Source organism: Petaurus breviceps, unplaced genomic scaffold (assembly GCF_028583685.1).
Source record: "Petaurus breviceps papuanus isolate PSGF00001 unplaced genomic scaffold, PetGlider_PUasm1.0 189, whole genome shotgun sequence".
Classification (NCBI taxonomy): domain Eukaryota; kingdom Metazoa; phylum Chordata; class Mammalia; order Diprotodontia; family Petauridae; genus Petaurus; species Petaurus breviceps.
The window spans coordinates 5,857,433-5,868,695 of NW_027185809.1; positions in this window are offsets into that span (position 1 = coordinate 5,857,433).

Genomic DNA, 11,263 nt, shown 5'->3' on the forward strand with positions numbered 1-11,263 from the left:
ATTCTTTTAGATGCAGCCAGTGACCCAGTGAAGCGGAGTCGCAGGCCGTTTTAAGGAATTTCTGGGGAGATTGGTAGACAAAAAGTATAGAAAAAAATTGCACTTTGGGGACAGAAAGCCTGCGTTTCCCAAGGTGCCTTCCTCCAAACGATCCTGGTAACCCTGAAAACGAACATTGTCCTCCCGACAACCGAATAAAGCAGCGTTCCGGCCCCCTTTTCTGTTTCCTTATTGGGTGACGTCATCCACTCCCTGGAGAGCTAACGATCCTGTCTGCACTGATGACCGTGACGCATCACCGAGCCCTCACCCCCCCCCAAGGTCCGCACTAGACAGCCAAAACAACGTTCCGAGGGCCCCAGACGCAAGACGTGCGAACCTGACGCCGTTTGGAGGAAGGGAGCGGTGGTGCAACGGGTTCGCCGCGTTAGAGCTTGAGTTCAGACTGGGGGAAGCTGAGCGAGTCACTCCCTGGGCCTGTCTCCTCCTCTGTAAAAGTGGAGGCGTTTGAACTCCTCACGCCCAAGGTTTCTCTCTTTCTCCCCAAAAGCTCTCTGGGTTACGCTTTTGGAAGGCTTCACCGCCCTTCCAATCAGCCGGGTTTGAGGCGCCACCATCCTTTATTCTATTCACTCAAGTTTGCCACAACTTCTCACTGCCCCTTATCACAGATACAATCAGTCATCCCGTCTCCTCCGTTCTATTTACATAATCTCTCCCATTCTGCCCCTCCTCCACCCTGTTCCCTTATCCCCTTTAGCTCAGGCCCTTCCCATCTTGCTTGGGCCATCCAGTAAGCAGTCATGCCTCAAATCCTCTACTATCTACCTTCCACATGGCTGTCAGTAATTTTCTTAAAGCGCAGATAACCATATCACTTCCCCTCTTTAATAACTTTAGCTAATATCATATAAAACCCTTCCGCTTCACATTGAGGCTCTTTACAATCTGACTCCAAAACCACCTTTTCCAGCCTTAATTTTAACATCATGACACGACAGACCCTTTTGTTTTCAATCTCTGTGGCTTTGCATAACTTCCTAAACCAAGAATATAAAGCCATTTAGAATCTTTACATACTCTTAAAAGTGAATCTAGAGGGGCAGCTAGGTGGCAGTGAATAGAGCACCAGCCCCGGAGTCAGGAGGACCTGAGTTCAAATTTGGCCTCAGACACAACACTTACTAGCTGTGTGACCTTGGGCAAGTCATTTGACCCCAATTGCCCTGCCCTCCTCCCTCCAAAAAAAAAAAAAAGCCAAAAAAAGTGAATCTAGTCTTCAATCCCTTCATCTCTAGTGGTTCATTTCCTACTGCCCATGTCTCTCCTATGCTGCAAAAACCCTTATCTTCTATCTGTGCTAACTATTGTCCTACATCTGCCCATTATAGTAGCAAACTCCTTGAAAAAATTGTCCACAGTAGGTGCCTCCACTTCGTCTCCTCTCACTCTCTTGCTAAAGGTGGTGTTCTCCTATACTAGCTTAAAGAATGACCCTAAGGCAGCTAGGTAGCGCAGTGAATAGAGCACTGACCCTGGAGTCAGGAGGACCCGAGTTCAAATCCAGCCTCAGACACTTAACACAAAAACTAGCCATGGTGACCTTGGGCAAGTCACTTAACCCCAATTGCCCCCTCCAAAAAGCAAAAAAAAAAAAAAAAAGTGACCCTGAAATTGTATTGAAGTGAGCCGTTTTGATTGAACAGTATAGCTAGAGCATCCAGGTGAGTACTATACAGCTCAGAGATAAGTCATCTATTGCATGCAGTGGTAGAAGGGCATGTAACATCATAGGGTGTTTATAAAGAGGAATATTTGCTTCAAAAGATAATCACAGGGGCGGCCAGGTAGCACAGCGAGTAAGAGCACTGGCCCCAGAGTCGGGATGACCTGGGATTGAATCCGGGCTCAGACACTTAGCACCCACCCAGAAACACCTGGCCGTGTAACCTTGAGCAAGTTACTTAACCCCAATTGCTTTAAAAAAAAAAAAAGATAATCACAACTGATCCAACCATTCTGGGGAGCAATTTGAAACTATGCCCAATGGGCTATAAACTGTGCATACCCTTTGATCCATCAATACCACTACTAGGCCTATATCTCAGAGATCATAGAAAATGGAAAAGGACACACATATACAAAAATATTTATTAGTAACTTTTTGTGGTAGCCAAGAATTGGAAATTGAGGGGATGCCCATCAACTGGGAATTGATTAAACAAGTTGTGGTATATGAATGTAATGAAATACTATTGTGCTATAAGAAATGATGATCAGACGGGTTTCAGAAAAACCTGGAAGGACTTTCATGAACTGATGCTGAGTGAAGTGAGCAGAACCAGGAGAAAAGTTTATACACTAACAGCAATATTGCACAGTGATCAACTGTGATAGATTTGGCTCTTCATACCAATACAATGATCTAAGACGATTCCAAAAGACTCATGATGGAAAATGCTGTCCACATCCAGAGAAAGAACTATGGAGTCTGAATACAGATCAAAGAATATTATTTTCATTTTTTTTGTTTTGTCTTTCTCATGGTTTTTTCCCTTTTGTTCTGATTCTTCTTTCACAACATGACTTATGTGGAAATATGTTTAACATGATTATACATGTAGAACCAATATCAGATTGCTTCCTGTCTTAGGAAGGGGGGAGTGGAGGGAGAAAAAATTTTGCAATTCAAAATCTTATAGAAGTGAATGTAGAACACTAAAATAATTAACTTTTTTTTTTTTTTAAGCAATTGGGCTTAAGTAACTTGTTCAAGGTTACACGGCCAGTTATTATTTCTGGGTGTGGTGCTGAGTATCTGAGCCCGGATTTGATCCAGGTCATCCCGACACTGGAGCCGGTGCTCTTACTCGCTGAGCCACCTGGCCGCCCCAATAATTAACTTTTTAAAAGATCATCACAGATATATAAACATACTCCCCCCCAACATGTAGGAGGCATAATTGTCCTTCCTCCTTGTATACACCTCAGGTCCCATTCATGGCTTAGGTCATTTTCCATAGAGCACAGGTCCAGTTCCAAGTCCAACCCCTACCCTCCTGGGGCTTTTCAAGATTTCAAAGCACAGATGGTTGCTGCTACACCATCCTGCTGGCAATCCTGGCTCCAAGGTAACAAAGCCTGGAACTCCCAGTCTATGGGTATCACCTCCAGCACTTGAAGCTGAGGACAAAGAATACAGAACAGAAATACAGCCCCAGGCCCATTTCTTGGAGTCCAGCTAAAAAAAGGAGAGCCAAGGAAGGACAAGTCCCTTCCCCCTCTCTCAGATTCAGTTTATAGCATCCACACTGGAAAACAGCAACCTCAGTGTGTAGAGAACTTTACAATTCTCTCTTTCTTCCTCCTCTCTTCTCTCTCCACATGTGGTAGGTATCATATCCTTACATGCTGGTACTCTGCACAAAGGGAATGTAAATTTTAATCTCTAAAACTTTTTTTTGTTGTTATTTTGGCTTTTTCTTTTAAACACCAGCCTTACCCCAAATCACTCTGGTCCCAGAACAAGCCCTATTTAGTCATAGTTTGGACCCAGACTGGCTCAGAATGAATTTAAATAACAACTATTTCTGTTTTGGCCAGAAACCCTAACGGTCTTCCCCTCCCTGATCTTTTCTTCTAAAGAGGCCATTCTTTGCCTACATTTTTATTAAGCCTAAATCATTGAACGAGCACAGCCTCAGTCAAACTGAGACCTGTTAAAGACCTTAGCTTGAAAAGGCCAAGATCTACCCACTGCATCCTGGGCCATCTCCAGTTGTCCTAGTCTATATCTGGCCACTGGACCCAGAGAGCTCTGGAGAAACTGAGGCTAGTGACTTTGCACAGCCCTCACTCACTCAAATCCAATTCACTTGCATGTTCCAGCATCACTTCCCTGATGTCACGGTCCTCTTTGAGAATGAAGGACAAACAACAGCATCTCAGACTTTAACATGTGCAAAACTGAACTCCCTTTTCTCCTAAATTCCCTCCCCGCCCCCCACCTCCTACCTTCCCCATTACTGTTAAGAGCACCATCATTCTCCTAGGCTTAGCCTTGCAACCCAGGGATCATCCTCAACTCATCCTTATTCCTCTCTTTCCATGTGCAATCTGTTGGTGAAGTGCATCGATTTCACTTCTGCAACTTTTGTCATATGTTCCCTTTCTCTCCTCTGACACTGCCCTCACCCTGTGGCAGATCCTTATCACCACACACCACACATACACACACCTCTGGAATATTACAATAGCCTGCCAGACCTCAAAACTGAAAAGGAATTTTGACATTGCAAGCATAAGAGAGAAACCCAGAAAGGTAAATGTGAGCAATTGAAAGGAGACCTATAACGACATGGTGCTAACCTTCCAATATGAAGAGAGAAAACAAACATCCCTTCAGAGCTATATCTTCAAAGGGCACAGAGGGAATTAAACCAGAAAAAATAGAGGTCCTACAGGAGGGATAGAGAGGATGCTTCAGTTCTGAGAGGTTAGCAGGGAAGAAGATGAAGATTAAAAGGAATATATAGTAGAACAGAAAGGAGGGGGAAAGGGGTCGAATAGAGGAAGAGGAGGAAGACTAAAAGAAGTGATAAACTAGGGCAGAAAGGAGGGGAAAGGGGTCAAATAGAGGAAGAGGAGGAAGACTAAAAGAAGTGATAAACTAGGGCAGAAAGGAGGGGAAAGGGGTCGAATTTTCTATTTCTCATGTTTGGGGTGTACAGGCATGATGAAAAGGGTGGAGACTTGGCATTAAATGAATGTCATTCATCTGAAACAGACAAAAGGCGAGGTTGTATACGCACACAGAGTTTGGTCAACAGGAAAACAAGGTAGGATTGGGAGAGGGCAATAGAGAATACTAGGGAGGGTACAGTCACAAGTAAAACAAACTTCCTGTTCCTGAAAGGAGGGAAGGAGGAATGAGGGGCAAGAAAGAAGGGTGAAGAACTGGAATCTAAAGGTGTGCCTTAGGTTACCTTAGACAAATGGCTGAACAAATCATGGTATGAGTACCATAAGAAATGGCCAAAAAGATGACTGCAGAGAAGCATGGATAGTATAAACTTACAGAGTTAAATGAGCAGAAACAGGAGAATAATTTATAAGACAGGAATGTTGTAAAAACAACACTTTTTTGAACTCTGATCAATGTCATGGCTGACCATGTCTCTAAAGGACATATGAAGGAAGCATGTTACCCACCACCTGACATAGAAGTGATGGATAAAAGGTACAGAGATATATTTTTGGACTTGACTACTGTGCAGATTCATTTTGTTTGCCTGTGCTTATTTGTTAGAACTTTTATCCCCCTCTCGGTTTTTAAATGGGGAGGGTGATCTAGAGGTAGGGGAAGGGGGAGAGAAATAAGCACTTATAAGCACTGACTATATGCCAGGCACTGCAACAAATATTATTTCATTTGATTCTTGTAACAACCTTTTGAGGTAGGTTGTTATTATTCTCCTTTTACAGTTGAGGAAATTGAGGCAGAGATTAAATTACTTGCCCAGGGTAAAACAGTAAGTGTCTAAGGCCGGATCTGAACTGTTTTCCTGACCCCAGGACCAGCATTCTAATCACCAGACCATCTAGAAGTTTAAGAAGGTGAACAGTTTGGGTAGAACATAACATACATATATGTACATACATATATATACACATATGTAACATATAAATTGCACACAATATATGTATACATATATATTTGATAAGCAAGCTGTATGAAATGGAGATTCGTAGTTTCAGATAGAATTCTCTTTTGTGTTCTTCAGTATATGTGGAAATGTTCTTATTGTCTCCTTCCCTCTCCTGTCTCTATTTCTGTTTAAATTCAGAATAAAAGAAAAGTAAAATGGGAAGCCTCTACAAAATTTCCTTTCTCCTGTTAGTCTTGGTCCATGGTTCCACAACTGATAAAATGGATCACTTAGAGCTAGAGGTTCTAAATAAATGATCCCACTAATAAAAACACATATACCCCCAGGTATATAAAGTATACAAGTCTCAAAGACCATTAAAACCTCCAGACAAGGAGACAAAAAGTAACAAGCAAAGAAGTTCCCTGGAATCTCAAAAACTAGAGTCTAAAAACCCCAGCCAGAGTTCTAGCTCGAACTTTATATTCTCCCTGTCCAAAGATCTCACATCTGGGTCCCAGATCAAGGGGGAAGGGGAAGTAGAGAAGGGGGGCAGTATAATTCATACTGGTCCAGCTTTGTTCCATAGCTTCTTCATTCAGAATTGCCCCAGCAGGTTTTGTGGGAAAATGTGGGATTATGTCAAGGCACTGCATTTCCTCCAGTGTCTGAGCCCACAATACTCTTCACTTCAGCTGTGCATGTATACATACACATACACATATATAATAACAGTAATATTATAGCCTGAGATTATATGTATCACATAAATTATATGACATATTATAGCCTGATATATATACATGCTTTAAATTATATATATATATATATATATATATATATTATCTCCTGTAAGATAGAGATCTTACAGGCTACAGCATATATTATTTATAATATATATCATAAGCCGTATCTTATAGACATAGATGTATCTAGATGTCTCTCTATATAAATCTATCTACAGAGATATCTAGATAACATCTACATCCCTACATATATCTTACAGGCTAAAATTTTTTTTTGTTGTTCAGTCATGTCAGACCCCCCATTTGGGGTTTTCTTGGAAAAGATACTGGGGTGGTTTGCCATTTCCTTCTCCAGCTCATTTACAGATGAGGAAACTGAGACAAACAGGGTTTGGTGACTTGCCCAGGGTCACACAGCTACCAAGTGTCTGAGGCTGGATTTAAATTCAGGGAGATGAGTCTTCCTGACTCCAGGGCCAGCCCTCTACCCATTGCACCATCTTGCCCCAACTATCATATCACTTAATTGTGATTGTTCAGGTATGGAAGGGGTCCCTCACACGTAGTCCAACCCAATCTGAGAGTCTATAATTACTTATAATTTAACTTCTGAATACAAATTTTGGCCTTTATGCCCTTGAGGTGCAGATGAGGTTGCTTTTAGTGAGGAATTGGAAGGGCTTGGTGTTTTTTTTAGCCACTCCCAGGGGCTCTGTCTGAAGTCCTTGGCCTAATAGTGGATAGAGACTCACTCTCTCCCCTTCCACTGTTCCCAATTTCGATCACCAGATGGTGCCAGATTCAACTCACCTTCAACTGAATAGGAAAGGTTTGAGGAAAGTCTGCATTTCTTTTCTGGAGGACCCCAAATAACCTTTTAGCAATATGTGCAGGGATATCATCCCACATACTTATTTCTCCAATAGAAACAGTTTGATGAATCAAACAACTATCATATTTTGATCAATGGTTTCAATGATGGTATGCTTATCAACCTTGTAGGTCAAACAAATCTCCAAGGAATAGTCAATAAACATTTATTAAGTATCTATTGTGTGCTAACTGTGCTAAGTTAAAGGGATACAGAAAGAGGCAAAAGGCAGTCCCTGCCTTCAAGGAGGTCACAATCTAACAGGGGAGACGATAAGCAAACAAATATGTACACATAATCGATATGTAAGATTAATAGGAAATAATTAAAAGTGGGAAGGCACTAAGAAGGGTTGAAATAACTAATGTGCCAGAGCAGTCAGGATCCAAAAAAATCTCAATAAATTAGAAAATTGAGCCAAATCGACTGAGATGAAGCTTAAACTATTATATTCCTATATTAATTTTACATATACTTATATATATATATGTGCTTATTTGTCTCATCCCATTAGAATGTAAATTTAAGAGTAAGGACTGTTTCACTTTTGACCCCAGTGCTTAAGTATAGGGCTTGGTATTTAATAAATGCTTATTGACATCTTATACTTGTGTGTTAAAAAAAATCATCACTAATACAATATTAGGGAGGTATGGCTGGACAACAGTTCATCTGAAAAAATCTGGGAGTTTTGGGTGGTTTATAAACTCAAGTCAATAGTGTGACAAAATAGCACAAAAAAAAAGCCCCACCAAAAAAAATCATTTGCTCTTAGGCTGCTTTGAGCATCCAGAACAAGGGAGGCAGTAGTCCCAACATAGCCTGTTCAGAGCACAGTTGGAATTATGTTTATATATATTTAGGAAGGACATTGATAGACTGGAGAACATTCAGGCATACAACAAGGAGAGTTAGGGGCGGCTAGGTGGCACAGTGAATAGAGCACCAGCCCTGGAGTCAGGAGAACCTGAGTTCCAATCTGGCCTCAGACACTTAACACTTACTAGCCGTGTGACCTTGGGCAAGTCACTTAACCCCAATTGCCCTGCCCTCCCCCTACCAAAAAAAAAAAAAAAAAAGGAGAGTTATTGGGACCCAAGACAATGCCTTATGAGGGTGGGTTAAAGGAAATGGAGATGTTAGCATGGAAAAGATAAGAGGGACATAATAGTGCCAGCTATCATTTTATCAAGTATTTGAAAGTCTCTCAGGTGGAAAAGCGACATCTTGTTTTGTTTGAGCCCACAAGACAGACTGGAAGCAGTAGGCAATATTTGCATAGACAGATTTAGTTTTGATGTAAGAAAAAACTTCCTAAAAAAAAGGTGTCCAAAAAGTGGAATGAGCTGCCCTGTAAGGTAGAGGCTCCCCTAGAACTTGAGGACTCCAAGCAAAGGCTGGATTACCACTTTTAGGGATGTTGTGGAGAGACTTCCTAGATGATCTTAGACCCCTTCTAACTGAGCTTCTCTGATTCTGTGGTTAAAGGAAAGTTTATGGATAGCCATGACATAAAATGGGAGACTGATGGAAATGATATATAAAACCATCCTACTTCCAAAGGGTGTTCCACAACCACTCAGTATTTTAAAATTTTCATTTGTTGCTTTGCGTAAAGCTTTTAAAAACAATCAACTTCTTTGTTATCTTAAACATTATATATGAAACCACACTGGGGCCATCCGTTTCTGGCCATTCTTGTTCCCCATCCCCTATTCCTTTCAGATAGTACAAGGAACTTGTTCATACAAAACGCTCAGTGACTCATAGAAACTGTACCACAAGGAATAGAACAGAAAAGGTTCAATTTCTCTTGGAGAACCTTCAGACTATTTGCTTTTCAGCTATGGACATAACCCAGTGATGAGGGTGAGGATAATCTTATTTCTTGTGTTATCTGGTGTTAAATGGTTCAACATAAGAAAATGATATAATTTTTATCAGTGGAAATGACAAAAAGAGACATTAATATCTGCTTTGTCACCGCACTCTCAGAACCAGAGGACTTTTCTATCTCATTTGCAACTGAAACCTTTCATATGTGTCATCATCTTCTCCATTAGAATGTAAGCTCCTTGAGAGCAGACAGCTATTTTGTATTTGCATCCCCAGCACTGGCACACAGTAAGCATTTTAATAAATGCTTTTTTTCATTCATTTCATGCAAACATCTTCCCCAGGCCAAAGCTAGAAGCCTGAAACACCCCGTCAGTATGTCCAGGCTGGTTGCAAGAAAGAGTTAGCTTGGTCATCTTCTGCATCTTCCTTAGGGGCCCAAGGCTCAGAGAAATTTGGTACTTTTCATAGTAAATTTCTCTCCTACCAGAATAAGCAGTATTTATATAGCACTTTAAAGCCGACAAAGTGATTTTTCGTACGTTATCTCGCTTCAGCCTCAAACAACCAAATACAGGTATCATTAATTCCTTTTATTTATTTTTATTGGAGACCTGGTCTCCCTATCTTTCTCATGCTGTAAAGTACAATGGCCACTCACAGGTACCATTCTACTCCTGACTGGCACAAAAACTCCATTTTTCCAATCTGGGCTGGTTCCACCCCTATACCCCTTTTGGCAGCATTGTGCCACTCTCTGGCCACAGGGGTCATCATATTAAGATGAGACTCAGTGTAGCACTTTAGCCCTAATGCAGTTCAGAATACCTGAACTCAAGCAATTCACCAGCCTCAGCCTCCCCAGCAGTAAGGACTAATAGACATGTGCCACATGCCTAACTTATTATTCTCACTGTACAAAGGAAGAAAATTGAGGCTTGGGGAGGTGAAGTGAATCCAGAGTCACAATCAGTGTTAGAAGTGAGATTCTAACCTAGGTCTCTCCTGACTCCAATTTCGACACTCCTTCCATTGTGAGAAGCTGTTTCTCCAGAATATTCTCCTACCTTTATGTAGCCTCTACCATAATAGGGGGAAGCCCACGAGGACTCAGAATGACCTGGCAAAGCCCCTTACTTAGTTCTCAGACTCACCTGAAAGGAAAAGACCTCAAGAACACCGGCCTTCCACCTCTTCAGTGAGATTAAATATCTTTGGTGTAGGGAAACCAATATTCTGGGATGAAAATTACACATTTCACCACATCCCTTATCAGTAATGAATGCTCCCAGCAGCCCTCCAAAGTGCATTCTGTCTATTTCTACTGTTCTCATCCTCTTTTCCATGGTCTGCTGGGATTCCCAGAGTGGAAGGGAAATGAAATCCCCTTCCCTCCCCTGATCTACTCAGGACTCAGTTCGCCAACTTCCATCCTCTTCCTAGCTCAGGAAATTCACCACTAGCCTCCAACTCCAACTACCCTCCAACTGCAATAGCACCCCCATCAAGGTCTGTTCTCACAAACCTTAGGGATCCTAACCCCAAGAAACTAACGTGTTCACTGCTATTCACAGAATATTAGAGCTGGAAGGGCCTCATAGGTGATCTATTTCCCCTCCTACTGAACAAGAGGCCCTTATACAACATCCCCACCAAAGTGATCGTCTAGCCTTTCCTAGAAGACCTCCAAAGAAGAAAACTCTGCTCCCTCCCAAAACAGCTCATTTCACACTGGGGTGACACTCATTGTTTCATTGCATCAACACCAAATTTACTTCTGCAACATCACACTATGTTCCTAAGTCTTCCCACTATGGACAAAGAGAACAAGCTTAATCCCTCTTTGAGGTACAGTAAAATGTGAAGGGCAGCTTAGCCTTCTCATGTGAGAAGACCTCAAACCCTGAGTATCCCAGTACCCTGAGCCTTCCATCTTCTGCTGTGTGCAGTGTGTCTCCTGAGGAAAGGTTGCTAGAGGCCAGGCTGGGTGTCTCCCATATGTCCCAAAGGAACCACTTCCACCTATACCAGCACAAGGAATTTGCCACCTCCTACTGCCAGCAGTCTCTCAATTGGAGTGTGGAGAACCTTATGTGCAAAGAACAACCCTCCTTCAACTTCAGGCTTCCCATCATCCCCTATTGCCCTTCTCCTCTGAGTGT